The sequence below is a fragment of the Lissotriton helveticus genome, chromosome 7 (assembly GCF_964261635.1).
Source record: "Lissotriton helveticus chromosome 7, aLisHel1.1, whole genome shotgun sequence".
Lineage (NCBI taxonomy): Eukaryota > Metazoa > Chordata > Amphibia > Caudata > Salamandridae > Lissotriton > Lissotriton helveticus.
The window spans coordinates 1494002256-1494027893 of NC_136068.1; the positions used below are offsets into that span (position 1 = coordinate 1494002256).

At 46.7% G+C, this 25638-nt stretch overlaps 1 long non-coding RNA gene across 1 annotated transcript in view; it reads right to left on the reverse strand.

Annotated features, from left to right (window-relative positions):
* Positions 1-534: 534 nt before the first annotated feature.
* Positions 535-25638, reverse strand: part of LOC144770418 (uncharacterized) — a 361721-nt gene continuing 336617 nt past the window's right edge. The window contains exon 3 of the long non-coding RNA XR_013598886.1: positions 535-548. This is a non-coding gene — a long non-coding RNA (uncharacterized LOC144770418). The remainder of the gene's footprint in view (positions 549-25638) is intronic.

Genomic DNA, 25638 nt, shown 5'->3' on the forward strand with positions numbered 1-25638 from the left:
CAAATGGCACTGCATTTACTGCAGCAGTTCTACCTTGCAGCTATTGTACAGATTCATTATGCCCTTGCAGTTTCATTATGCCCTCGTACAGTCCGAAAAGTCCATTTTACCACTGTCAAACATCAAGAGCAGTATTTGATGCCCAGGTTCAACCTCACACACTTTGTACCATCTAGATATGCCCATGTTCAAATGTCCAAATCCTGCCATCAAATGCCAGATTGCCCAGGTTCAGAATTGCTGCTCATGTACTATCTCATCATCCCAGCAAAGCCTGAAATTCACAAATACCACGTTCAAATGTCAGTATTAACATCTAATGCTCAAGCGCAAACTCATAAGTAACCTCTGTACCATCTAATTATGCCAATGTACCATCATAAATGCCAAAGTACTTCCACAAATACCAGGAATAATTTTTACCTGGGTACAGCCTTACTACACTCATGGTTCACAATCTAATATCATGCCCCAGTAAAACTCAAATTCCTAATACCCCCTTTAAATGCTACGAACACTTTATGACATCCGATAATCTTCAAAATGCTCTAAATCAAACAAAAAAAAGATCAAGAAGGATTGCTTCTATAGTCAGCATAGTATCAAGTGTGAAAACATCAAATCGTGCAGTGTTGGATCTGTGTAAAGTTCCCCATCAATCTGATTGTGGACGGATGTGAAATTAAAAAACATATTTAAAGAATAGAATTCACAATTGCGAAAGGCTTTCTATTCCTTTCTAACGGCTTTAATGCATAATCATAAGAAACAAATACATTAAATCCTGACAAAAGGATCAAACCTGGAGTAAGTGTTTCCCTTTTAATCAAGAGCTATATTTTCAAGGCTAGAATGGCATTCTTAATAGAGGTGCTATATTATGATGTGTTTTCACTCTTTTTCTACGATAAAACAGCTGAAATCAAAAAACAAATACCTCTTAAGATGTTTAGCTAGTAAGGCCCTGATTACGAGTATAAGTGCTATTTATTGCACAGATAAAGAGCGATACCACAGGGTGCGTTATTTATTGAGTACGCTAAATATCATCTAACATGAGTTGTTTGGGAATAACATGCATATTTTGTTTTTTAACTCCTAAAAGCCACATGATACGGTAAATACCATATGGATTTCCCCCGTTAAATTTCGGCATGTTTGACATGCCGAAATATAATGAAGGATGAATTAGTTAATGCATTCGATAATTATCAGATGCGTTAAATATCGAGCTATCGTAATTCCAAACCGTGCGTTAACAGGGGTTTGCGCTCAGATCGGAATTACGCGTCCCACTCATAATCAGGGCCTTACTGGTAAAACTATGGATTAGGATCGTTGTGAGGGGCAAAGTTAGGGATATGATTAGGAGAAGAGCCATGAGCAAATGTGAATTTATTGTTTTATTTCAAACACACGTTTTTCTGTAAAGCATGTAGGGGCATATTATCAAAGCTGCTACAATCAAGAGAGAGAGTAAGGGAGTTTGTTCACTCAAATGTGAACCTGAGATCACTCCTATTCCCCTGGGAGGAATTATATCAAAACATAGAGAGGAATATCCCCTTTGAAGATAAAGAACAGACGTATCTGGAGGGCAGGTTTTTTGGCAAGAAGGAGAATATTCATCCTTTTGTTTAAAACCCCTCACTCACCAACCTAGTGGTGACATGCTTCATCATCGGGGTCCACCCTGGCGGCCTAGCGCCACCGCGGTGTGCTACGACACCTGTACTACAGTGGAGCGGGTTGTGACTGTGGGTGTGAAAAATCAAATGTAAAAAATTGTCCTGGTTGTACTCAAAAATATAATTTTAATTATAGAGCAACTGAACAATGTTAAAAATAAGTGAGCGAGATCCTGGTAGGGGAGTTACGACCAAGGGATCTCTATATGTGTTTATGTTGAATGGTCAACATGTTTCTACCTTTAGGGCGTTTGCCCGGTATTCATCAGGACCAAAAAAGCAGGTGGACAGGAGGTGTGTGCTCCCTAAAAAGCACACCCTTCCCTGATCCCCTGTGTACCTTCTGGCAAAATGGCCAGTGGTATATACTGCTCAGTAAAATAAGTGAGCAAGTGAAGAAGTGAAAAAGAGACTCAGTTGTGAGCTCTATGGGGCTTCAACGGGCAGGGCGTAGGTTCATTGCCGTAAGCGCAACATATTAGTTACTTGGCGGGAAGGACAGAGTCTGACCTACTCCTAACGGAGAGGAGTAGGTCAGACTCTGTCCTTCCCGCCAAGTAACTAATATGTTGCGCTTACGGCAATGAACCTACGCCCTGCCCGTTGAAGCCCCATAGAGCTCACAACTGAGTCTCTTTTTCACTTCTTCACTTGCTCACTTATTTTACTGAGCAGTATATACCACTGGCCATTTTGCCAGAAGGTACACAGGGGATCAGGGAAGGGTGTGCTTTTTAGGGAGCACACACCTCCTGTCCACCTGCTTTTTTGGTCCTGATGAATACCGGGCAAACGCCCTAAAGGTAGAAACATGTTGACCATTCAACATAAACACATATAGAGATCCCTTGGTCGTAACTCCCCTACCAGGATCTCGCTCACTTATTTTTAACATTGTTCAGTTGCTCTATAATTAAAATTATATTTTTGAGTACAACCAGGACAATTTTTTACATTTGATTTTTCACACCCACAGTCACAACCCGCTCCACTGTAGTACAGGTGTCGTAGCACACCCCGGTGGCGCTAGGCCGCCAGGGTGGACCCCGATGATGAAGCATGTCACCACTAGGTTGGTGAGTGAGGGGTTTTAAACAAAAGGATGAATATTCTCCTTCTTGCCAAAAAACCTGCCCTCCAGATACGTCTGTTGCCCCAGTATTGGAACTTTCATAGATTCCCATGCTTTGTATCATTCCCCGTCGTCGGACTGGGAGTCTCGGTAATAAAAAATATCATAGTAGTCATAGTAGTAGGTACAAAAGAGAAAGAAAAGGCCTAGGCCTCATTCCCTTTTGTAACATATCAGCCTCTTTTTGTAAAAGAGACCAAACTCTAGGCGTCAGCCAATCAGAAGAGCCTCACCCTTAGAACCTTCCTGAAGGAACCTCAGAGCCTCAGATTTTCTACCGCACGTTGTGCTAGGGAGTCTCCATTGAGCTCTGCTCTATTTCTACTCTTTTAAACCCATTTCTACAGATATTTCTTCAGGATTTTCTTCAGTTTTCTTCAGAACACTCTTCTTCTTCAAAATGTCTGAGGTTGAGAAGAAAAAAGCCCTTTTCAAGCCCTGTTCCACCTGTGGGAAGAAAAGGCTGTTTGTGGAAGACAAACACAAGGATTGCATCTACTGCCTGTATCCAGATCACAGGGCAGAGGAATGTAAGATTTGTCGCACTCTCTCCACCAAGACCTTGAGAGATCGTGCTGGAAGGCTTCTCACATGGTTGCAGAGGCAGAAGGAAAGGAAACATGGAGTTTCCAGTGATGAGGAGGAATCGGCGTCTTGTGCTTCCTCTAAAAGGTCAGTGAAAAGGGGTAGAGGTTCCCCATCTTCCTCTATTGAGCGCCCCTCTAAGGCTTCAAAGAAGACCCCCAGGGAGTCTGATGGCCGGGGTTCAGGAGGTTCCCCCCACCGCAGTGGGTCGGGCAAGGCAGAACTGGTTTCGCCTCCTAAGGATGAGAAGACAGACCCAGCCTTCAAAAGACCCTCTTCACACTCTTCAGAGAGGAGTTCCAAGTCCTCTACGACGAAGACTTCGTCGACGGTGGCTCCGTCGACGACGAAAAAGAAAAACAAGATCCAATTGGTCCCGTCGACGGGCTCGTCGACGGGAACGTCGACGACGAAGGCTTCGTCGTCGGTTAAGAAGACCTCGACGACAGCGGCGTCGACGGGAAGTATGCCGACGACATCGTCGACGACGGCGAAGACATCGTCGACGAGGAAACCATCGTCGTCGACGACAGTGTAGACGACGGCAGTACCGACGACGACCGTCGACGACGGTCATGTCGTCGACGAGTGCTTCGACGACGACAACAATTTCTACATCGACGGCGGGCTCGTCGTCGGTAGCGTCGACGACGACATCTACTATTCCTATCTCGTCTACGAGGATTTCACCAGCGTCGACGGCCCAACCAACGATACTGGCTGCAGAGAGGAGGGTAACAATCTCTCTCACAAGGATCACGCCTGAAATGACATCCCCAAGGAGGGTGACCTCATTACCCCCAACGACGTTGCTAGACCAGGACTACTCTGAGGGAGATGGTCAGGATAGCTTTGAGTATGCAAATAGCCCATCTCAGCTTCTCATTAAAAGTCAAGAGACGGACTCAGAGGGGGCATATGAACAAGGTGGAGGTGACTACCCACAAACAGACCACTTAATGGACTGTGAATCACAAGGCATGGTTTCAGTACCGACGTCCTTCCTGCATGACCTGCACAAGATGTTGCAAGACTACAAGTCCAAGGCCGAGCGTCCAGCGCCGAGGAGGTCTACTCCGTCAACACCAGTGAAGGACCACTCTTCAAGTGTCCCTCAGGCACACCCAGTGCAGACTCCTCCTCAACCACAGCGGCCAGTGCCCCAGATTGCGTCTGGAACTGCGGATGAGCCGGATGAGGATCATGATAATGATACGGATGCGTCATCCGGTGATAATCAGGACTCGGATCAGGAAGGGGATGAATACAATGACTACATCATCCCGGATCCAGCGTCGCCCCACCAGGACCTAGGTGACTCTCCTCCTGTTGACATTGGCAGTTTTCACCAACTGATGGAACGTGCAGCCGGCCGATTTAAGTTGGTATTGCCTGCGGAAACCACAGACTGTTTCTTGTATGATTTTAAAGACACTCTCCGCAAGACTACGAGGTCCATTCCAATTGTGGAACATCTATGGAAGGAGGGTTTGAAAACGATGAAAAACCCAGCGACGGTGGTCCCTGTGCTACCGCGCCTTGATAAAAAGTATAAAGCGCCGGATGATGCACCGGCTGCCCTGACAGGTCATCCCAAACCGGACTCTGTAATCTCCCAAGCGGCGCAAAGGAAGTCACGGAACCCTTCTGCTCCCTTGACAGCACCTCCTGACAAGGATGGACGACGGATGGATAACACAGGCAAGAGATTTTCATCCGTTGCTAGCCTTCTGGTTCGCGCCGCCAATGCTTTGGCAATATTGGGGCGATATGATCGCCAGTTATGGTGCGATATAGCTCCCTACTTGGATCAGCTTCCACCGGAAAGCGGGCTGGAAGCCAAGAAAACCTTGCAAGAAGGTGAAGCGGTCTCCATGGAGATAATAGACTGTGCCATGGACATTGCCACAACGTCCTTTAGGGCTTTGGCAGGAGCAGCAGTACTAAGACGCCAGGGATGGCTAAAAGCGACTTGGTTTCGGCCAGAAATCCAAACCAAGGTCCTTGATCTACCTTTTGATGGCGAGGCACTCTTCGGCAAATTGATCGACGAAACGCTGCAAGACATCAAGAAGGACACGGAAACAGCTAGATCGCTGGGTACACTCCAGTACCGCAAAACTCCTTTTAGGGGCACAAGAGGCAGAGGTGGCACCTATAGAGGCGCATACCAACAACAGCGCTATTCTTCCAACAGCTCTGGGTACCAGCCGAATCGCCAGTCATACCAACAAAGACAGGGCCAGTCCTCTGGTTATTCACGGCCTTACAACAAAGGCAAGCAAACTGCCCGTGGACGAGACTCGTCCAAACGCCAATAGCGGCCTGCTGGCTCTGCCTACTGCTCCCTCCTCCGAGAGATCATCAGTTGGAGGCAGGGTGTCAAAATTCCTTCTGAACTGGTCCCAAATTACATCGGACCGTTGGGTGCTCAACATCATCAGACGGGGACATACTTTGGAGTTTACGGAAGTCCCTCCACCCAGACCCCCATCAGCCATCCCTTCCAGACGTCTGCATCTCCTGCGGCTAGAAGTGCAACAAATGCTCCGCAAAGGAGCGATAGAGCCGGTCCCCTCCAATCAACAGGGCAACTGTTTCTATTCCAGGTTCTTCCTGGTGAGGAAAACGCAGGAGAAGTGGCGTCCCATCCTGGACCTCAGGGAGCTAAATGCCTATCTCATCTCCTTATCCTTCAGGATGGTATCCCTACAGGATGTTTTGAAAATGGTCAACCCGGGGGATTATATGGCCACACTCGATCTGGAGGATGCGTACTTCCATATCCCGATTCACCCAGCGCACAGAAGGTTCCTACGCTTCACAGTAGCCAAGAGCCATTTTCAGTTCAGAGTCTCGCCGTTCGGCCTTCGCTCTGCTCCAAGGATTTTTACGAAGGTGCTGGCACCTGTAGCAGCATTTCTGCGCAAACACCACTTCCAGGTCTTCCCTTACCTGGACGATTGGTTACTAAAGGCCCCGACCAGAGCATTAGCGCAGGACGCGGTGCAGGCTTGCACCACTCTGTTCCAAAATCTGGGTCTCACCTTGAACATGGAGAAATCCACGCTGCTGCCGTCACGGACAGCGCGGTTCTTGGGAGCGCTGTTGGATTCGCGGCTCTCAAAGGCATTTCCGACTCGAGAGAGGGTACAGAAACTGCAAAGATTAGCAGGAAGCCTTCAAAGAAAAAAGTGTCTTTCTGTACGCAGCTACAAGTCGCTGTTGGGGGTGATGTCATCTTGTATACCCCTGATCCCGCACTGCAGGCTACGGATGCGCCCCCTGCAGGAGCAACTGGACCTCCAGTGGCAGCAAGTGCAGGGATCGTTCGACGACAAAGTAATGGTCACTCCAGAGATGAAGGAGGCAGTGCTTTGGTGGTCGAATCCACAGAACTTATGCCAAGGTCTATCCTTCGCAAGCGTTCCATCACCTCACATACTGACGACGGATGCGTCATTGGAGGGATGGGGAGCAGTGATGCAGGACCTGCAGGTCAGCGGCCATTGGTCTCCAAGCGACCAAAAGCTACACATCAACCTGTTGGAGCTGAGAGCGATCAGGTTAGCCCTTCAAGCCTTTCTTCCGCGTCTCCAGGGTTCACAGGTGCTAGTCAGGACGGACAACACCACGGCTATGCATTATGTGAACAAGGAAGGAGGGACGAGGTCACTCCCCTTGTCGTGAGAGGCTCAACAGATTCTGGAATGGACTATTCTTCACGGAATTTCTCTAAAGGCGGAGCACTTACCAGGAGTGCTCAACGAGGGCGCAGACAGGCTGAGCAGGCTCGCCTCAGTCAGTCACGAGTGGGAGCTGAAACAACAAGTGATAGACCTACTCTTTCAAAAATGGGGCACACCAGAGGTGGACCTTTTTGCCACGCCGGCCAACAAAAAGTGCCTAGCCTACGCCAGCAGGTTCCATCACCAAGGCTCGTTGGGCAATGCCCTGTCGATAGCCTGGACGGGGAGGTTTCTCTATGCATTTCCACCGATTCCCCTGCTTCCTCGTCTCCTCAGGAAGATGAGGACGGAACCATGCAAGCTCATCCTTATAGCCCCGGCATGGCCAAGACAATTCTGGTACACCGAGCTCCATCTGCTATCGCTAGTACCTCCGATAAAGCTGCAGGACGTTCCGGATCTCCTCGCAATGTCCGAAGGACAAGTTTGGCATCCAGACCCGAGATCGTTGCACCTGACTGCATGGCTCCTGACCAGCGAGAATACATGAATGTTCCTCTTTCCAATGAGGTCAAAGACATCCTCTCTCAGGCAAGGGCTCCGTCCACAAACAAAACATACAGACTGAAGTGGAAAAGGTTCTGTATCTGGTGCAAGAAAGAAAAGATTAATCCTTTCACGTCAAAACCTCATCAGCTCCTACCTTACCTACTCTCGCTAGCTAAGTCTAATCTGTCCCATTCTACTATCAAGGTTCATTTAGCGGCGATTTCGAGATTCAGAAGATCTGATTCTGGTCCTTCGTTGTGGTCTGCAAGAATTGTCAAACAATTCCTCAAAGGCCTGTTCAGGGTCTATCCGCCAGTGCGATCTCCTCCTCCAGCATGGCATCTGAACTTAGTCCTGGCTCAACTAATGAAGGGACCTTTTGAGCCGATTCACCGCTCAGACCTAAAATTCTTATCATGGAAGTTAGCTTTACTCTTGGCCCTCACATCAGCGAGGCGAGTGGGGGAGATGCAAGCCTTAACTATCCAAGAACCGTTTTTGCAGTTCAAAAAGAACACTACCATCTTAAGGACAAACCCAAGGTTCATTCCCAAGGTCCCCACTGACTTTCACCTAAATGAGCCGGTCATTCTAAAGACATTTTTTCCGAACCCAGTCACTCCAGCAGAAAAGACATTACACACTCTGGATTTGCAACGCTGTCTGAAGTTCTACACGGACCGCACCAAAGACTTTAGAAAATCTTCACAATTGTTCATTGCTTTCGGCGGTCCAAGCAAAGGTCTCCCTCTGTCTAAACAGGGGATCTCGAGATGGATTTCAAGTGCCATTCTGCATTGCCACAAGTTAGCAGGAAAACCTCTAGTGGGCAAGATCCGCGCTCACTCGACGAGATCAGTGGCTTCTTCTACGGCCCTCTTTGCGGGGGTACATATCAAGGACATCTGCAGAGCTGCTACCTGGAGCAGCGTGCACACGTTCACTAAGCATTATTGCTTAGAGTCATTGCAGCAGGATGATGCGGCTGTGGGCCAGGCTGTCCTGAGAAACCTCTTCAAGTGATGGGTGAGCTTTCCTTTCTATCCCACCTTCCATGGGTGACACATTTTGTAATTTTCTGGCTAATGTTATGATATACTGCTTTACAAAATGTGTTTATGATGTTTACTGCTTGCTATTCTGATACAAAGCATGGGAATCTATGAAAGTTCCAATACTGGGGCAAGAAAACAAGTTACTTACCTGTAACTTTGGTTCCCCAGTATTGGTAACTTTCATAGATTCCCATGCGCCCACCCACCTCCCCGGGGAAAGCTCAGCCTTCAGCAACTATGGTGTCTAGCACACTACGGCTACGAAAATCTGAGGCTCTGAGGTTCCTTCAGGAAGGTTCTAAGGGTGAGGCTCTTCTGATTGGCTGACGCCTAGAGTTTGGTCTCTTTTACAAAAAGAGGCTGATATGTTACAAAAGGGAATGAGGCCTAGGCCTTTTCTTTCTCTTTTGTACCTACTACTATGATATTTTTTATTACCGAGACTCCCAGTCCGACGACGGGGAATGATACAAAGCATGGGAATCTATGAAAGTTACCAATACTGGGGAACCAAAGTTACAGGTAAGTAACTTGTTTTCTTCTTTATCTTCAAAGGGGATACTCCTCTCTATGTTTTGGCATATTATCAAAGGCCTTATCTCTGCTTTTTTTGGCTTTAAAAGCCAAAAAAGCGGAGATAATGTTTTCTCCCTATTAACAAGGTGCTAACAAGCATTAGCGCATGTTAGCAGCCTTGTTACCGACGCCTCGTCTTTTGTATCTCTAATGAGATGCAAAGTGGGCGTCACTGGGCAGTACAGCCTTGCAAATAGCGCTGATGGGCACATCGCGCTATTTACAAGGCTGCCCCAGCATTTTAGCAGATGTTAGTTTTTGGAGAAAACCGCTGTTTTCTCCAAAAACTAACGTCTGCTAAAATGCAGACTTACCTAGCCCTAACATTGGGGTAGATTATGCTGATAAGACCCTGTGGGTCGTATCAGCAAGGTTATTGACATTTTGCAGGGAGCATCGCTGGAAAACCAGCCATGTTCCCTGCAAAACGGCGATAAACTCGCTATCTCTGGAATTGTTATCACCCTGGAGAAACGAGTTGTTAATAACGCGCTACCAGGGCGATAAATTCAAGAGATAACCTGCGATAAGAAAATTTATTGCTAAGCACGGCCAGTGAAAATTATCGCTGCCCGTTGATAATATCCCCCGTAATGTACTTGGGCCCTATTTACAGGAAACTAACCCAGCGCTGTGCCCCAAGTCATTTTGCTGCGTCTCGTTATTTTCAAAGCACAGGGATGTGACATATTTACAACAATATATTGCATCTTGGGGATTTTCCCTGCGCTGGCGCACAAACTGCTGCCATGTGCCGGCACAGGAACTCTTGCACCATGGTGCAAGGATGCCTGCGTCGTGGGGAGTTTGTTTCTGTGCAGGAAGGAGTACCTTCCTGCACAAAAACAATAATTTGAGGTGATTTCCTCTTCCAATACGTGCTGTAGAATGCAGCACGCATTGAAAGAGGAAAAAAAGAGGAGAAATGAAAATGTTTTCCTCGCTACACCACTGGCGTAATATTCTGACGCATTCCCAGGTTTACGATTACTTGTAAATCTGAAAATGCATCAGTGGACATTGGTTTTGCGTGGGAACAGCGGCAGCAACACCCATGTCACGCCCCTAACACTGAAAGTGTTGTGTGAAAAGGGGTGATATGTACGAGCACACGTAAAGCCACGCAGAGTGGCTTTACGTGTGCTTGTAAATATCACACAGCAGGTTGTGCCGCCGGTGCATCACGTAGCCACCAGTGGCGCTAGGGGCTTGTAAAATAAGCCCCTCAATTTTTTGGATATTGTTCGGATTTGGCTAGTTAAAATATGCCCAGCTCAAATATTGCTAGTGATACAATCAAGAAGTATTCTAGGAATTGTTTCAAAGGTTTTGAAAAGCCAATCCTTACTTCTTTAAAATGAAATTGTATCAGCGTTCCTTTATGAACAGTGTGCGTCTAGGAATTAATGGTTCCTAAATTTAGGTGGCCTCTATCACATGCTGCTAGGGATCAGACACCTATAGTACAAGTTCTCCTATACATGGGAGAGCCCTTCACCCGCAACGAGTTGCCCTAGTGATATAAGTCAAAGTTACTAGGAGGATCTCCAATTTTCTTAGGAGGAATTAAGCCAATTTAGGGGTAACATACGGTGTGCTTAAAAGATTCAAGTTTCATCTAGGGTCCAGTACATACCTCTTGACTTTTGACTAGTTCACTCACTAGACAGAGGAAGGTGATAATAACTTGGTTCTTAATATTCATTGCATTGCTGTTCAAGCATGCCTGGCTTGAGGTGTGCATTGTTCCAAGATTTTTGTGATTCACTTTGAGTTTTTGGGGCACTAAGGCATGTTCTTATAATATTTATCTTGTTCCCTTTACATTTCTCAGTACATGTTGGGAGCAAAACCGGTGTCTTATTTCCTGAAAATCGATGTCAGAATCGACTCATCAGCCTCATGGCCCTAGATCTTTTTCGCCAGATTTCCCACAAATGCTTCTAACTTTGGTCCCACTCTCCCTACGGTTCCTCACTATGTGATTTCTCATCCTAGAATTAAGGCTGCATCGCTGAACATACATACATAGGGCTTCTGTTTCGCAAACTTTTTTTGTAGAGCACTCTCCTGTACTCTGTTTTCTGTGTCCGTTGTTTATTTTCTTAAGGTGGTTCAGAATAGAGCAGTTTCATCAACAGAGGGATGGTCACCTTCTTGTATATGCTGTAGTTGACTGCTCTCACCAAAACCTTGACAAAGAGGTCTAAAAATCTGTACCGCTGTTGATTGTATTTCAAAGCTTTTGTATATAAAGAATGGATAATTGAACATGGCTTTTGAGATCTAGAAAGAAACTGAAACATATTTATTCTTTATATCTTCTTTGACGAATGCAAAGTATAGACTCTGTGGTGACAGAGGACTGTGGAATGTGTGCCATTTAAATCTATGTTTGACTCAAGCTTTTGACATTTTTGTGAAATAATTGGATTGCCTCCTTAAAAATATCTCTATTTGACATATCAGTCAATGGCAGTAAAGCAGAATCAGTGCAGGACCATATACTCGAAATTACCCAAATTAAACAATGTAACGGTTTCAAAGCTAATGCAAGAGTAGAAGATAACCCTTAACTATATAAATGCTAGCTGGGGGAGCTTTGAGACCTATAGGTGATAAATGTATATAGCACCTATATCAATTATATCCTGGAGTTTGATTACATATATAGAAATCGATTATAGTATAGTTTATCTATGTGGGGGATTATGTTTACAAAGGTGGATTAACTGATTTACAAAGTGATGTGCGAGTTGAGATTTGTCTTGATAAACATGCCCTCAGTGCAGGTAAACATCTTATGACGATGGGCTACCACTGGACCCTTTCATGGCCCCACTGCTCTTTAACCCTTATTGAGCGAATTTGGTGGGAGAGCTATATGCTGTTAATTCCTACTCACTCAGAATGTGTGGTACTCAAATTAAACTCTAAGGATTTGATCCTAAAACATAAGTAAAAAATCTACCCGCTCAAAGTTGTAACTTCTATGGTGGGTGCAGCGTACTACCTTTGCCAATTCACAAAGTTTTCCTCATTTAATCTTTGAAAGCTGTGCCACTGACAGCTTTTTAGGCATACTTCAGGAGACTGCTGTGAGTTTCTGCTCGCACCTGGGCGTCAGCTCGTTTTGCCATTGTAATTCAATGTGCACAAAGCAACTTGTTGAAAGGCCATTGTTCTTGTGTAATGGAAAATGCTTTTAATTGTTTTCCTCACTGGGAAAATATTTTTCCCTGTCAAGAAATCACTCACAAGCCTACTCATTTTAGAGGTATTACCGTTTCCGTCCCACTTTAAAAAGTCATATATTTATGCCATGAACAGGGGTAACTTACCAACCAATTGCAGGGAGGGAAGAGGTAGAGAGGAGAGTATGAAAATAATTTGCAAACGTAGGGAAAACCTAACACTAAAATTCCCATTTGTGAGGTGTTACTATGTTACTGTGCGTGAACGGTATGATTCTCAATGCAAGACACCCTTCTGTGTAACTTGCGCTCTTAAATCCAGTCAGATATCTATGTAATCAGAATTATACCAACACGGAATTCTGCAAGCAGCGGAGTTTCTTAGGTTGCGCCATTCGCGCTAATTTTTAGAGCTGGGTGTTTGTCCAGCGCTAGAAAGTCCGAGCAAACTGCACCATGCGCAGCACAAGAGGACGCTGCATCTTTCTGCGGCTCAAGTGGATTGTCTACTCGAGTGGCAGCTTCCTCAGAGCTTCCTCAGCGTGAACGGATTTGTTTCTCATTGCGAGCGGTCACGACCATCCGCGTCCACCGGTGTTGAGAAATGTCGCTGGGAGGTGGTCTATCGTTGGATTTTCCTCATTTACGCTCGCCAACTTAACATTGGCGCGCACGAGTGAGAAAAAAAACTCCACTGTGTGATTTTTCAGAACTTCGTGTGCTCCGAATTGCGCAGTGTGTGGAAAACTCTGCAAACTCCGCAAACAGAGCGGATTTCACTGCCAGGCCTACACCATGTGATTCCATTGGATGATCTTTGAGCCACCATTGTGTTCTACTGAATGAGATGTTGGACGAATACCAGGATCCATCCCAGGCCTGTGACTGAGATCCCACCAATTTTATTAGCTTTTTCTTCAAGGCACTGTCACTCACTTTGCCATCATCTACCAAAAGGTTGTGGGAGAATAGAGCTGTGTATCTCTTGTGATAGTGATGAAGTCATCGCAAATGTTTGCTTTTGCAGTTTCCGTCAGTCTCATGAACTTGAGGTCAGAGTGGCAGTCATGTGGAAGGTTATGTTTCGCCGTGGATTCTAATAATCGTCTTTTCACTTCCCTGTCAACTATTTCCTTAGGATGGTAGGTTTGATATAGGTTTATACTTAGCTAGATCTCTGTTTGGCTGTTGGATTCTTCAAGAGTGTCATCATTTTTCAGAGTTTCATGAATGGGAGGACTTCCACCCGGGTAAGAGAGGCACTAAGAATGTTTGTGATTTCTGGACCCACTATTAGGACTAGTTCTTTGAGATATAATGTAGCACATGGTTCCACCAATATACTGAGTTTTTGGTTGTGTCTGCTAGATTGTTTCTTACACAATTATGAATTCAAATCAATTCAAGGGGATGAATTAATTTTCAGTGGTCATCCACATTAAGGAGCACAAGAGGGAAAATACCAGTCAGGTCAACTTCCACTCACAAGCGACGATAAATATAATAGACCTGACTGTTTAGGACATGTTAACATTTCTTAAGAGCCAGGGGTAGGGTACTGCTTTCTCCAACCCAACCACTGGCTTTAGTCAATTGCCAGTCATGTCCAGTCCTAAATGTCCCTCAAAAATCATTCAGATACACATTTACCAGTCCACCCTGTATATATGTACCCCCTCTTGAAAGGGGTGTACAGAAAAATTGTGTGAAGATGAGAAAAGACCTCACGTAAGCATCACCAGAGGAGCTGCTTGCCCACGTTTCTCATCATCTGTAACTTTCTTACCCGTGAAAAGAAAAGAAAAAATGGGAAGTGTAAAAACATAAGAGGTGAAAAACAATGAAAGTAGAATATGCACAGAAGTGTCAGACAAGACCCCGTAATGTGAGAAAGAATAACCACTTTTCGTCAACTAAAATCGAGTTATGACTCACATGTACAGGATCCTAATTTTATTCCATACTGTGAGCCTACTCAAGGTTAAAAACAAACTGCACTCTGCTCCATTCTGTGCCACTCCACACCACTGCACTCTATGGCACTGCACTCTACGCTGCACAACTCTACACCACTGCACTCTACGCTGTGCCTCTCTACTCTACACCACTCTGCACCACTGCACTCTACACCACTTTACTCTAAACCAATGCACTCTAGGCCACTGCACTATATGCCAACTTCTTTGCACCACTGCAATCTATGTCACTATACTCTACAACGTTCTGCTCTAAGCCACTGCAACTGCACACTATGCCACTCTACACCATTGCGCTCTACATCAATGCACACTATGCCACGCTATTCTACTCTGCACCATTGTACTCTATGCCACTGCTCTCTACACCACTCTACTCTGCACCCCTTTACTCTGCACCACTCTACACCAATGCACTATACGATAGTGCACTCTCTGCCACTGTACTCTATAACACTCTATCTGCAAGACTGCACTCTATGCCACTACACTATACTCTGCATCACTCACCTCTATGCCACTCTACTACACTCTACACCACTACACTCTTTGCCAGTACACCCTACACCACTACACTCTACAGCACTCTACACTACACTACTTTAATCTAGTCTGCTCCACTGCACTCTATGCCACTGCATGCTACACAAGACTACTGTACGCCACTGCACACTTAGCCACTCTACTCTACATCTCTGCACTCTCCTCTGCACCTCTCCACTGTACCCTGCACCACTCCGTTCTATAACACTTCACTTGACTCTGAAACAGTTTACTCTAAGCCACCTCGCTCTAAGCCCCTCGAATCCACTATGCGCCACTCTACTCTGCTCCACTGCACTCTACACCATTGCACTCAACGCCACTGAAATTAACTCTACACCACTCTACTCTACACCACTGCATTCTAAGCCGCTCTACTCTACATCACAGCACCCTGCACCAATCCACCATACACCACTTTACTCAGAACCAATGCATTCTACACCACTGCGCTCTACACCAATCTACTCTGCACCACTGTGATTCACGCCACTTCACTCTTGTCCACTCTACTCCATTATATGACACTTCACTCCCACGATACTCCACTATATGATGCTCTATTTCATTAAACTCTGCTCCATTCTGACACTCTACTCCACTTTATGATGCTCTACTCCAAAATACTCTACTCCACTCTGACACTCTCCTCCACTCTATGCCACTCCACTCTACAACACTCTACTCCACTCTCTGTTACTCTACGCCATGCCTCCTCTTTATGACACTCTACACAACTCCCTCAATTTCATTCCATGCCACTTTACTCCAATCTATTCTACGACACACTACTCCACTCTATGCCACTCCACTTTATGACATTCTATTCCACTCCACTCTATGACACTCTATGACACTTGACTCTATAACACTCTACTCTACTCTATGCCATTCCACTCTCCTACACTACTCCACTCTATGCTACTATACTCCGCTCTATGCCTCTCTACTCTACAACACTCAGCTGCACTCCACCCAACACCCTCTATGCCACTCCACTTTGCTCCACACCACTCCAAACACTCTCTGCCAGACCACTCTATGACACTCTACTCCAATATGACACACTGTTTCGCTCTATGCCACTCAACTCTACTGCACACTACTTCCTTCCACTCCATGACACTACTTTCTTCACAACACTTCATGACACTCTACACCACTCCACTCTACGCCATTCGATGACACTCCACCCCTCTCCACACTATGCCACTCAACTCTATACTGCATCAATCTAAGACTCTCTACTCCACTCCAAAACACTCAACTCTACTCCACTTTACGACACTCCACTCCACGCCACTCTCCTTTACCTCACTAACTTTTAGACATGTGGAACAGCAGCCATGCTGATTTACAACATGGCTAAAACAGACTGGCGGGACCTATTGGCTTTGCCAGTGCTTGTTTCCATTATAAGTATAGTAGCAATTTCAGGATGCAAAGCTCAAAGACGGAATGGCTCAAGACACGACGTGGCATGGGTCCTTTGGCAGCGGTGATATAGTTTGCTATGAGCTGGAAACTCATTCCTTGTATATAATGAAGGATGCACTCAGTGTGTGAAGTGGGGGCACGAATGTTTCCTTAACAATTGCATATTATTTTAGTACCGAACAGTGACTCGAGACTCCTGAGTAGGAAACTTCATGGGCCACGTACGTAAACTTTAAGCAACAAATGCTGCTTTTAAGCACTGGCGCTTCGTAAAAGTGCGTTTTTCAATTATCGCCACAAGGGCGCTGCCAGATAAACCATCATCGAAAATACTTGTTTAATGCATGCGGAAGAGCAGCCCGCACAACAACTGCGCGCAGCCTTTTCCTGAAGCAGATGAAACGATTGATGGAGCGGCCTGAGCGCCGGGCCCGGGTGTGTACACTTGACCTTCCTCCATGATGCGCGGATGAAAGCTGCGAGTTGTGTGCTTCTACAAGGCCGTCTCTCACAAGCGGTTTCTGAGTCCCGCCCGCGCCACTCCAGGGCCGGTGTGTTTATACTGCGCAGTCGGAGGCGGGCGGCTTGTAAACAGGAGTGCTTCTAGGGAAGACGTGAGCCGAGAGAAGCTGCCAGCACTCTGAGGCCAGGGGGCTGAGTGGCGGCGCGGGTTCTGATGGGCCTTGGCTGCAGGATGTCATCACTTACCACACCCACGTGGTTACGGCGATGTATACGTATATATATATATATACACTCACCATCTGTGTGAACAGACGAATGGAAATCCCCATTCATGATAATAGTTTAGAACTACAGCTTGGGCAGCATGTGTGCTGCAAAGTATTTTGACATTACTTAAGACCTCAGGGACGATGCTAGGAGTTCTGGGCTCCGGCAGAAAGGGAATGTGCCAAACCTTCCTTATGACATCAGAGGAAGTGCCATCAAAGGACTATTGGTCGTCTGGTATTGTTGAAGCAACTTTGCAAGTAGCCTGTTTCCTGGTGCGAGTATCAGTAAAACAATAAAACATTGGCAGCTGCTGCAAATGTAAAGTGGTAGTGCTGCGCAGGGAGTCGAAAAAAAATAAAACAAAAAGACTTACCTGGCACTCCCGCTGACCCTGTGGGCCGTCTCGTTGCTCCTCTTGTCTTGACAATCCATGGGCCACAAAATACAAGCTCCCCACCCACTCCAGACGCTGCTCTCATGCTATACCTCCCACGAGAGAAGAACTGAGATTGGCTTGAGTGAGCTGGACTGACGCTTGCTCAGGCACAGGGAGCCTGTGCTGCTCCAGTATTAGGGGTGTCTTTCATAGATTCACATGCTTGAATATTCCCCGTCGTCGAAGTGGGAGTCCCACGGTACATAAAATAGCAATAATGCTAAATATATATATATATATATATATATGTGAAAACATAACACACAATAAAAGAAGAGGAAATACAACTGAAAACCTCCAAAACAATTCCTACATAGGAATGCATGGTAAAGAGAAAAAACCCTTGTAACACATTAGTGTCATAATGTTAGTCCAAACTACAGCCAATCAGGCGCAAGCACCCTCTAGAACCTTCTCCTCGGAAGCTCCAGTCCTCAGATTTTCTACCGCACGTCCTGTGAAGGGAGTCTCCCTGAGCTCTGCTCAGTTCTTTGCCTCAAATCTTCTAGTTCCAGTCTTCTCAACATGTCAAGTAAGAAGTCTTTATTCAGACCTTGCTCTTCTTGTGGGAAGCTGCGTCTTTTTGATAAAGACCCCACCAGAAGTGTATTTATTGTCTATACCCTGATCATGAAGTTGGCAGCTGCAAGTTCTGTAGAATTTTTTCTACAAAGACTCTGAAGGACAGAGAAGGCCGACTTCTCCTTTGGCTCCAATGTCTAAAAGACAAGGATTCTGCTCTGTCAGATGCAGAAAGTTTTCAATCTGGTCCTTCTACAGCAGCCTCGAAGTGTGGTAGTGTACAGGATATTCCTTCTCCTTTCCTCAAAAAGAAGAAACTGGCCCTGCCTCTGGCTTCTGTGGTGTCTCCTACCACTCCTACTACCGCTACCCCACGAGACCTGGCTCTCAGGCGTCTTCTGTTGCCTCTAGGAGTGTTTCCACGCCTCTTAGAGTTCCGTCGTTGACGGGAGCGTCTACGAGCATTCCGACGACGAAAACAGCAATGTCTTCATCGTCGACGACAACGCTGACGACGACTTCAGCTTTTCCTTCGTAAACGACGGTCTCGTCATCAGCCTTCACGTCGACGAGAGTTTCTTTGCCTTCCCAGCCTGTCTCGTCGACGATTCCCATCGACTAAGATTCCGTCGACCAAGGCCTCGTCGACGAAGACTCCGTCGGCCAAAGCCCCGTCGGCGAGGGCTCCGTCTACGGAGGTTCTGCCTACGTCGACGACTGTACCTTCGACAACTTTGTCTACGATGGATCGCCCATCGACGGTAACTCTGACGGCGACTCCGTCGACGGTGTGGCCGTTTGGATTCTTCCAAATTGTCTTCGTCGACAGCCAAATCAGCACCGTTGACAATAGCGTCGACGGCACCGTCGACTGTGGCACCGGCTTTCTTTGCCTCGTTGCCTTTAGTGCCTTTAAAGAATTCAGGATCCTCTGGCACTGCTGGTCTTTCCCAACATCGCAGTAAGGCTCCGTGCCACCAGTTATCTGATCCAGAGCTGCAACCACCTTCTCCAATGTTTGCCACTACCTCTGAGCATGACACTGATTCTGAGAATGAAGGTGACACGTTTGGGGCAGCCCATAGTCCCTCTGATTTGATCATCAAATGTCAGGAGTCAGACACTGACGAAGATGGCGGAGACCAAGAGTCTCAACCTGAGGAACAGTTTGTCCAAGTCCCTATGGCTATGTTACCATTGTCCATGATCTCCAATCTCCAGCATATGCTGGATGATTACAACAGTCGTTTCCCAGCAACGCCGCAAGGTACTCCTGTGCAATCTCCTGCTGCCGTTGCACTGCCTCCACCGTCTTTTCCACCGACTTTGCCGCCCACAACTTCGCCCCAGGTTTAGACGTCCATCAGAATTCATACGACTGTTTATCCGCAGGATGCGGATGATGAGGCGGTTCCAGAACGAGAGGACGGAGAGGTCCCTGAGGATTCGGACGAGGATGCAGGCGAACACGGTATGGCAGAGTGGGTCGCCCTCTCCTCAGCCAGGAGACTCTGGTGATTCACCTCCAGTAGATATCGCCAGTTTCCATCTACTAATGGATAAAGCGGCTCAGAGTTTCAAATTACCTAGAACGCAACGTGAGGAGGACTGTTTCCTCTACGATTTTAAAAATAAGCCTTACAAACAAGTCCACACGATTCCAATAATCGATTTTATTTGGAAGGAAGGAATGAAACTCATGCAGGCTCCAAACACGTTACCTGCTCAAGTACCGCGCCTTGAGAAGAAATACAAGGCCCCAACCGGTTCTCCGGCATGCTTGATCTCTCACCCTAAGCCGGACTCAGTAGTAACTCAAGCTGCACAGCGCAGAGCCCGGAACCCAGCGTCTCCAATCACCGCGCCTCCCGATAGAGAGGGTCGGCACCTAGACGCTATTGGCGGCAAGTTTTGTACCATGGCTTCCACTTCTGTTCGAGCAGCCAATGCCTTAGCCATTTTGGGACGCTATGACCGGCAGATGTGGTCGGACATATCTGCATTAGTAGATCTAATACATGAGGCTTCCAAGGCGGACGCTCAGCAGATTCTTCAGGATGGGAAGGGAGCATCGGAAGAAATGATCGACTGTGCAGTCGATATTGCTGGTACAGGTTTCCGTCTGCTTGCAAGTGCAGCTGCCCTCCGACGCCAGGGTTGGTTAAAATCCACCTCCTTCCAGCAGGAAGTCCAATCCAAGATCCTTGATATGCCGTATGATGGTGAATCGCTATTCGGGTCTCACATAGATGACGCTCTGGAGTCCATTAAGAAGGACACCGATACGGCAAAGTCATTGGGCACATTGCAATTCCGGAAGCAGCCCTTTCGAGGTGCGCACGGACGCGGCACTTCTTCCACTTTTCGAGGAGGACAACAGTACCGCTCCTGCAATCAGGGCAACCAGCGTTACGCATCCAATCAGCAGCAGTCCAATCGTCAGCAGTCCTCCAAACCCTATAGGGGAAAGTCCTCCTATCGCGGATCCACTCCTAAGCGCCAATGACTTTTGTCATCCCCAAAGTGTTGGAGGTCGAACCTCTCTGTTTTATTCTCAGTGGTCCTCCATCACCTCGGACCGCTGGGTTTTAGACATTGTATGAAGGGTCATACCTTAGAGTTCGTCGAGATTCCTCCTCGTACTCCACCATCTGGCCCGCCTCCTCCACACCTCAAGGAGCTTTACCATCAAGTCTGTCTTCTTGTTCAAAAAGGTGCAGTCGAAGTGGTCCCGGTGCATCAAAGAGGAGAGGGGTTTTACTCTCGATTCTTCCTCATACTCAAGAAGACCGGAGATTGGCGACCCATTCTGGATTTGAGGGCTCTCAACCAATTCCTCAAGAGCCAATCTTTCCGCATGCTGACATTACTGGAAATCCTGCGTCTTCTATCCAGCGGGGATTTCATGACCACCATAGACCTTCAGGACACGTACTTTCATGTCCCGATTATCCAACAGCATCGCCAGTACCTGTGTTTCAAGGTGGGGCAAACGCATTATCAGTTCAAGATCTTGCCCTTCGGACTTCAATCAGCTCCTCGTGTGTTCACAAAGGTACTGGCTCCTGTGGTGGCTCACCTGCGTCTCCAAGGCGTTCAAATCTTTCCATACTTGGACGATTGCCACCTCAAATCTCAATCCCACCATCAACTATGTCAGGACACTCGTCTTTGTCAGCAGGTGTTTCAGTCCCTGGGGTTGGCCATCAACATCGAAAAGTCACAGTTTGCGCCACTGCAAACCAGAAACTTCTTGGGAGCTATCCTAGACACGAGACTATCAAAAGCGTTCGTCTCGCACGAGCGGCAACAGAAGATCCTTCGTCTGGTCTCCCTCATTCGAATAAGACAGTCCGTTTCTGTTCGGACGTTAAAGTCGTTTTTGGGGATGGCATCATCTTGTATCGCACTGATCCCAAATTGCAGATTGCGAACGCGTCCCATTCAAGAGTTACTGGACGTACAGTGGAGTCAGGTCTCCGGGTCCTTCAACGACCTAGTTGCTGTCACAGCCCGCATGAGAAAGAGTTTGCATTGGTGGGCGCAGCCAACCAACCTGGAGACGGGGACGTCGTTCCTCGTTCACTCACCAGATCTCACGCTCACGACGGATGCCTCTCTAGAGGGCTGGGGCGCTCATCTCCAAGGCCTATCCATCAAAGGCAAGTGGACTCCTCCCCAAAGCACGTGGCATATCAACAGGCTAGAGTTGATGGCGATCTTCCTAGCGCTCAAGTCATTCCTACCTGTAGTTCACAGGGAGTCAGTGCTTATCCAAACGGACAATACCACCGGCATGCACTACGTGAACAAACAGGGAGGAACCAAGTCTCCACACCTGTCTCGCTTGGCGCAGTCAATCTGGGATTGGACTCTCCGTCATCAGATCACCTTGACGGCTGTCCATCTGCCGGGCGTGTCCAACATCCTGGCGGACTCTCTAAGCAGGTCCCCATCAACGACACACAAATGGGAACTGCACCAGCCGACTCTGGATCTTGTGTTCCACCGATGGGGTTGCCCAGCTCTAGACCTCTTTGCAACGCCAGAGAATCGAAAATGCCCATCCTACGCAAGTTGGCATCCCCACCCCGGTTCGTGCGGGAATGCCCTTTTGATCGATTGGTGCGATCTATTCGCTTACGCTTTTCCGCCGATTCCATTAGTACCGCGGGTGCTGTGGAAGATGTGGGGGCAGCCCTGCCACATCCTATTGATCGCCCCTCGTTGGCCCAGACAGGCATGGTTTTCGGAATTGCTTCTGCTGTCCCAGGCCGAGCCCATTCCTCTGCATCCTCGTCCAGACCTCCTAACGATGGACAGGGGCCAAGTGTGCCATCCGGATCCCTCCACACTACAATTGTCAGCATGGAACCTGAGCACCTTGAATTCGCAGACTTAAATATATCTCAGGAATGCAGGGACATCCTCGCTCATGCTAGGGCTCCGTCTACTATCAAAACGTACAAACTCAAGTGGAAGAGATTCTGTCATTAGTGCGTGGCAGCAAATGTCCATCCAATCCGTTCTACCCCGGAGCAACTTCTTCCGTTATTCTTAAGTCTTGCTTAGTCCGGACTTTCACATGCTACCTTGAGAGTTTTCCTAGCTGCAATCTCTCGCTTCTGACACGATGGCTCTTCCTCCCTCTGCTCATCCAGAATCATACACCAGTTCTTCAAAGGGCTCTTCCGAAAGTTCCCACCTGTTCGGTGCCCTCCTCCACCATGGCACCTCAATGTTGTCCTCTCTCAACTTATGAAGTCACGTTTGAACCTATCCATAGGGCGGATATCAGGTTCCTCACCTGGAAGGTTGCGCTGCTTTTGGCTTTGACTTCATCTCGTCGCGTGAGCGACCTTCACGCTTTCACTATCAAGCCACCTTATCTACAGTTCAAACCTGACGGCGTGGCGCTTTGCACTGACCCCTCTTTCCTACCTAAAGTGCCTACGGATTTTCAACTGAATGAGCCTGTGTTCCTAAAAACTTTCTTTCCGGACCCAAGGTCTCCAGCGGAGCAGCGCTTGCATTCTTTGGACATCAAACGATGCCTTAGATTTTACATTGCCAGTACTGCCTCCTTCCGCAAGTCCGATCCACTGTTCATTGCTTATGGGCGACTGCGTAAGGGGCATCCAGTTACCAAACCAACAATTGCTCGTTGGCTTTCTTCAGCCATTACCTTCGGCCATCAACAAGCTGGCAAACCATTGCAGTCTTCAGTGAAGGCTCATTCTACGAGGGCGATGTCTTCATCCACCGCCTTGTTTGCCGGTGTGCCACTTCATCAGATTTGCCGTGCAGCGACATGGTCCAGCAGGCACACCTTCACCAAGCATTATTGCTTGGATGCCATCAATGAAGCGGATACCGCAGTGGGACAGGCAGTGCTTCGTCATCTTTTCAAATAAGGTGAGCCTCTGTTCCCTCCTCCTTTGTGTTTTCTGTGATTGCTAATAATGTTTACATGACTGTGGGCCAGATGCATCAAGCTAAAAACCGGTCGCAAAGGGGCAGATTCTCAAAATCTGCCCCTTTGCGACCGGTATTTTTGCATTTGGGATGCATCATCCCAAATGCAAAAATCGCAAATAGAGAATTCGCTAAATTGCGATTGTTTGCATTTAAGGAATCTCAAATTGAGATTCCTTAAATGCAATGCATGAAAGTTTCAAAAATAGTGAATTCGCTAATAGGGCACGCAAATTACCACGAAGTACAACTTCATGGTAATTTGCAAAAACTTAGAAAAATGCACTTTTGTGCATATTTCAAAGTTTCATGTTGCGCACACACATGCCTTACGGGCATGTGTATGCGCAACATATGTGCACAGATCAAAATCAGGGGTGCAACAGGGTGTCCTTTGGACACCCCTGCACCCTTGAACTCGCAATCTCAATTTGCGAATCGCTAATTGCGATTCGCAAATTGAGATTGTCTTCCCATTCATTCCTAAGGGCCTCTGGGCCCATAGGAATGAATGGGGAGGTATTCATTAATTGTGACTCGCAATTTGCGAGTCGCAATTAAGGAATTCTAAGGAATCGCTATTTTTGTAGTGATTGCTTGATGCATTCCATTTTGCTATTCCTTATTAGCGATTCCTTATTTTTCGCTAATAAGGAATCGCAAAATGGATGCTTGATGTATCTGGCCCTGTATTATTACTTTCTTTGGCTTTTTCCATATGTAGCAATCTAGCAATCTCAGCTCTATGGAGGTTACTACTCTCTATTCTATTCAAGCATGTGAATCTATGAAAGACACCCCTAATACTGGAGAAGAACAATTGTTACTTACCTGTAAACTGGTGGTTCTCCAGTATTGGTGTCTTTAATAGATTCACATGCGACCCACCCTTTCCTCCCCTCAGAGGATCTCTTCTCCTCATGCACTCTAGGTCTCTTTGGTGCTACGAAAATCTGAGGACTGGAGCTTCTGAGGAGAAGGTTCTAGAGGGTGCTTGCGCCTGATTGGCTGTAGTTTGGACTAACATAATGACACTAATGTGTTACAAGTGGTTTTTTCTCTTTACCATGCATTCCTATGTAGGAATTGTTTTGGAGGTTTTCAGTTGTATTTCCTCTTCTTTTATTGTGTGCTATGTTTTCACATATATATATATATATATATATATATATATATATATATATATATATATATATATATATATATATATATATATATATATATTTAGCATTACTGCTATTTTATGTACCGTGGGACTCCCACTTCGATGACGGGGAATATTCAAGCATGTGAATCTATGAAAGACACCAATACTGGAGAACCACCTGTTTACAGGTAAGTAACAATTGTTCTTTTTCTCCACCCAGCCGTGCAACACTGCTGGGTTGAAGAAACATAAGTGCGCTTGTCGGTTTGGCCGTCCTAAGACAGTTGGCCAAAAAGACATGCACACTCACAGTGCCCCCCACTCCTCCTCTCTGCCCTAGACTCCATCTTTTGCCTCAGTCAGACAGTGATAAATAAAATGATAATAATATTGTTTTGTTATCATTTTATCATCTGCTGGCTCTGAGCAGTGGGGCAACGCTCTCCCGTCATTATTAGCAAATAAAGCAGAAATAATAACCATAATAAAGTATCTACATATATTTTACGGTTGTATTACTCACACTGGGTGGAATAATCTGACCTCAGTCACTCCAAAACCTATATCTTTAATCAAATGCTAACAAATTGTTTCCCGATTAGTGGATGAAGATGTAGGTATATATGTATGTATGTAGTGTTTAGAGAGAGGGGTGTCTCTTGGGCCTCGAAGAGCTGGCATGACTGCAGATTCGAGGAGAGTTGGGCCGGTTGCATAGCAATAGTGCCATGATCCCTGGTGCAAGCAAATTAAATGAGTCACTCTCTCTCGCTCTCCCGTCCACTGGCTGGACGTTAAATGCATCCATAATTAGGGTATGCTGGCCCCTTAACACCCTTAGGCCCTGGTGCCACTGAACCTGCTGCACTATTGGTAGCTATGCCCCTGAGGAAGCCCTC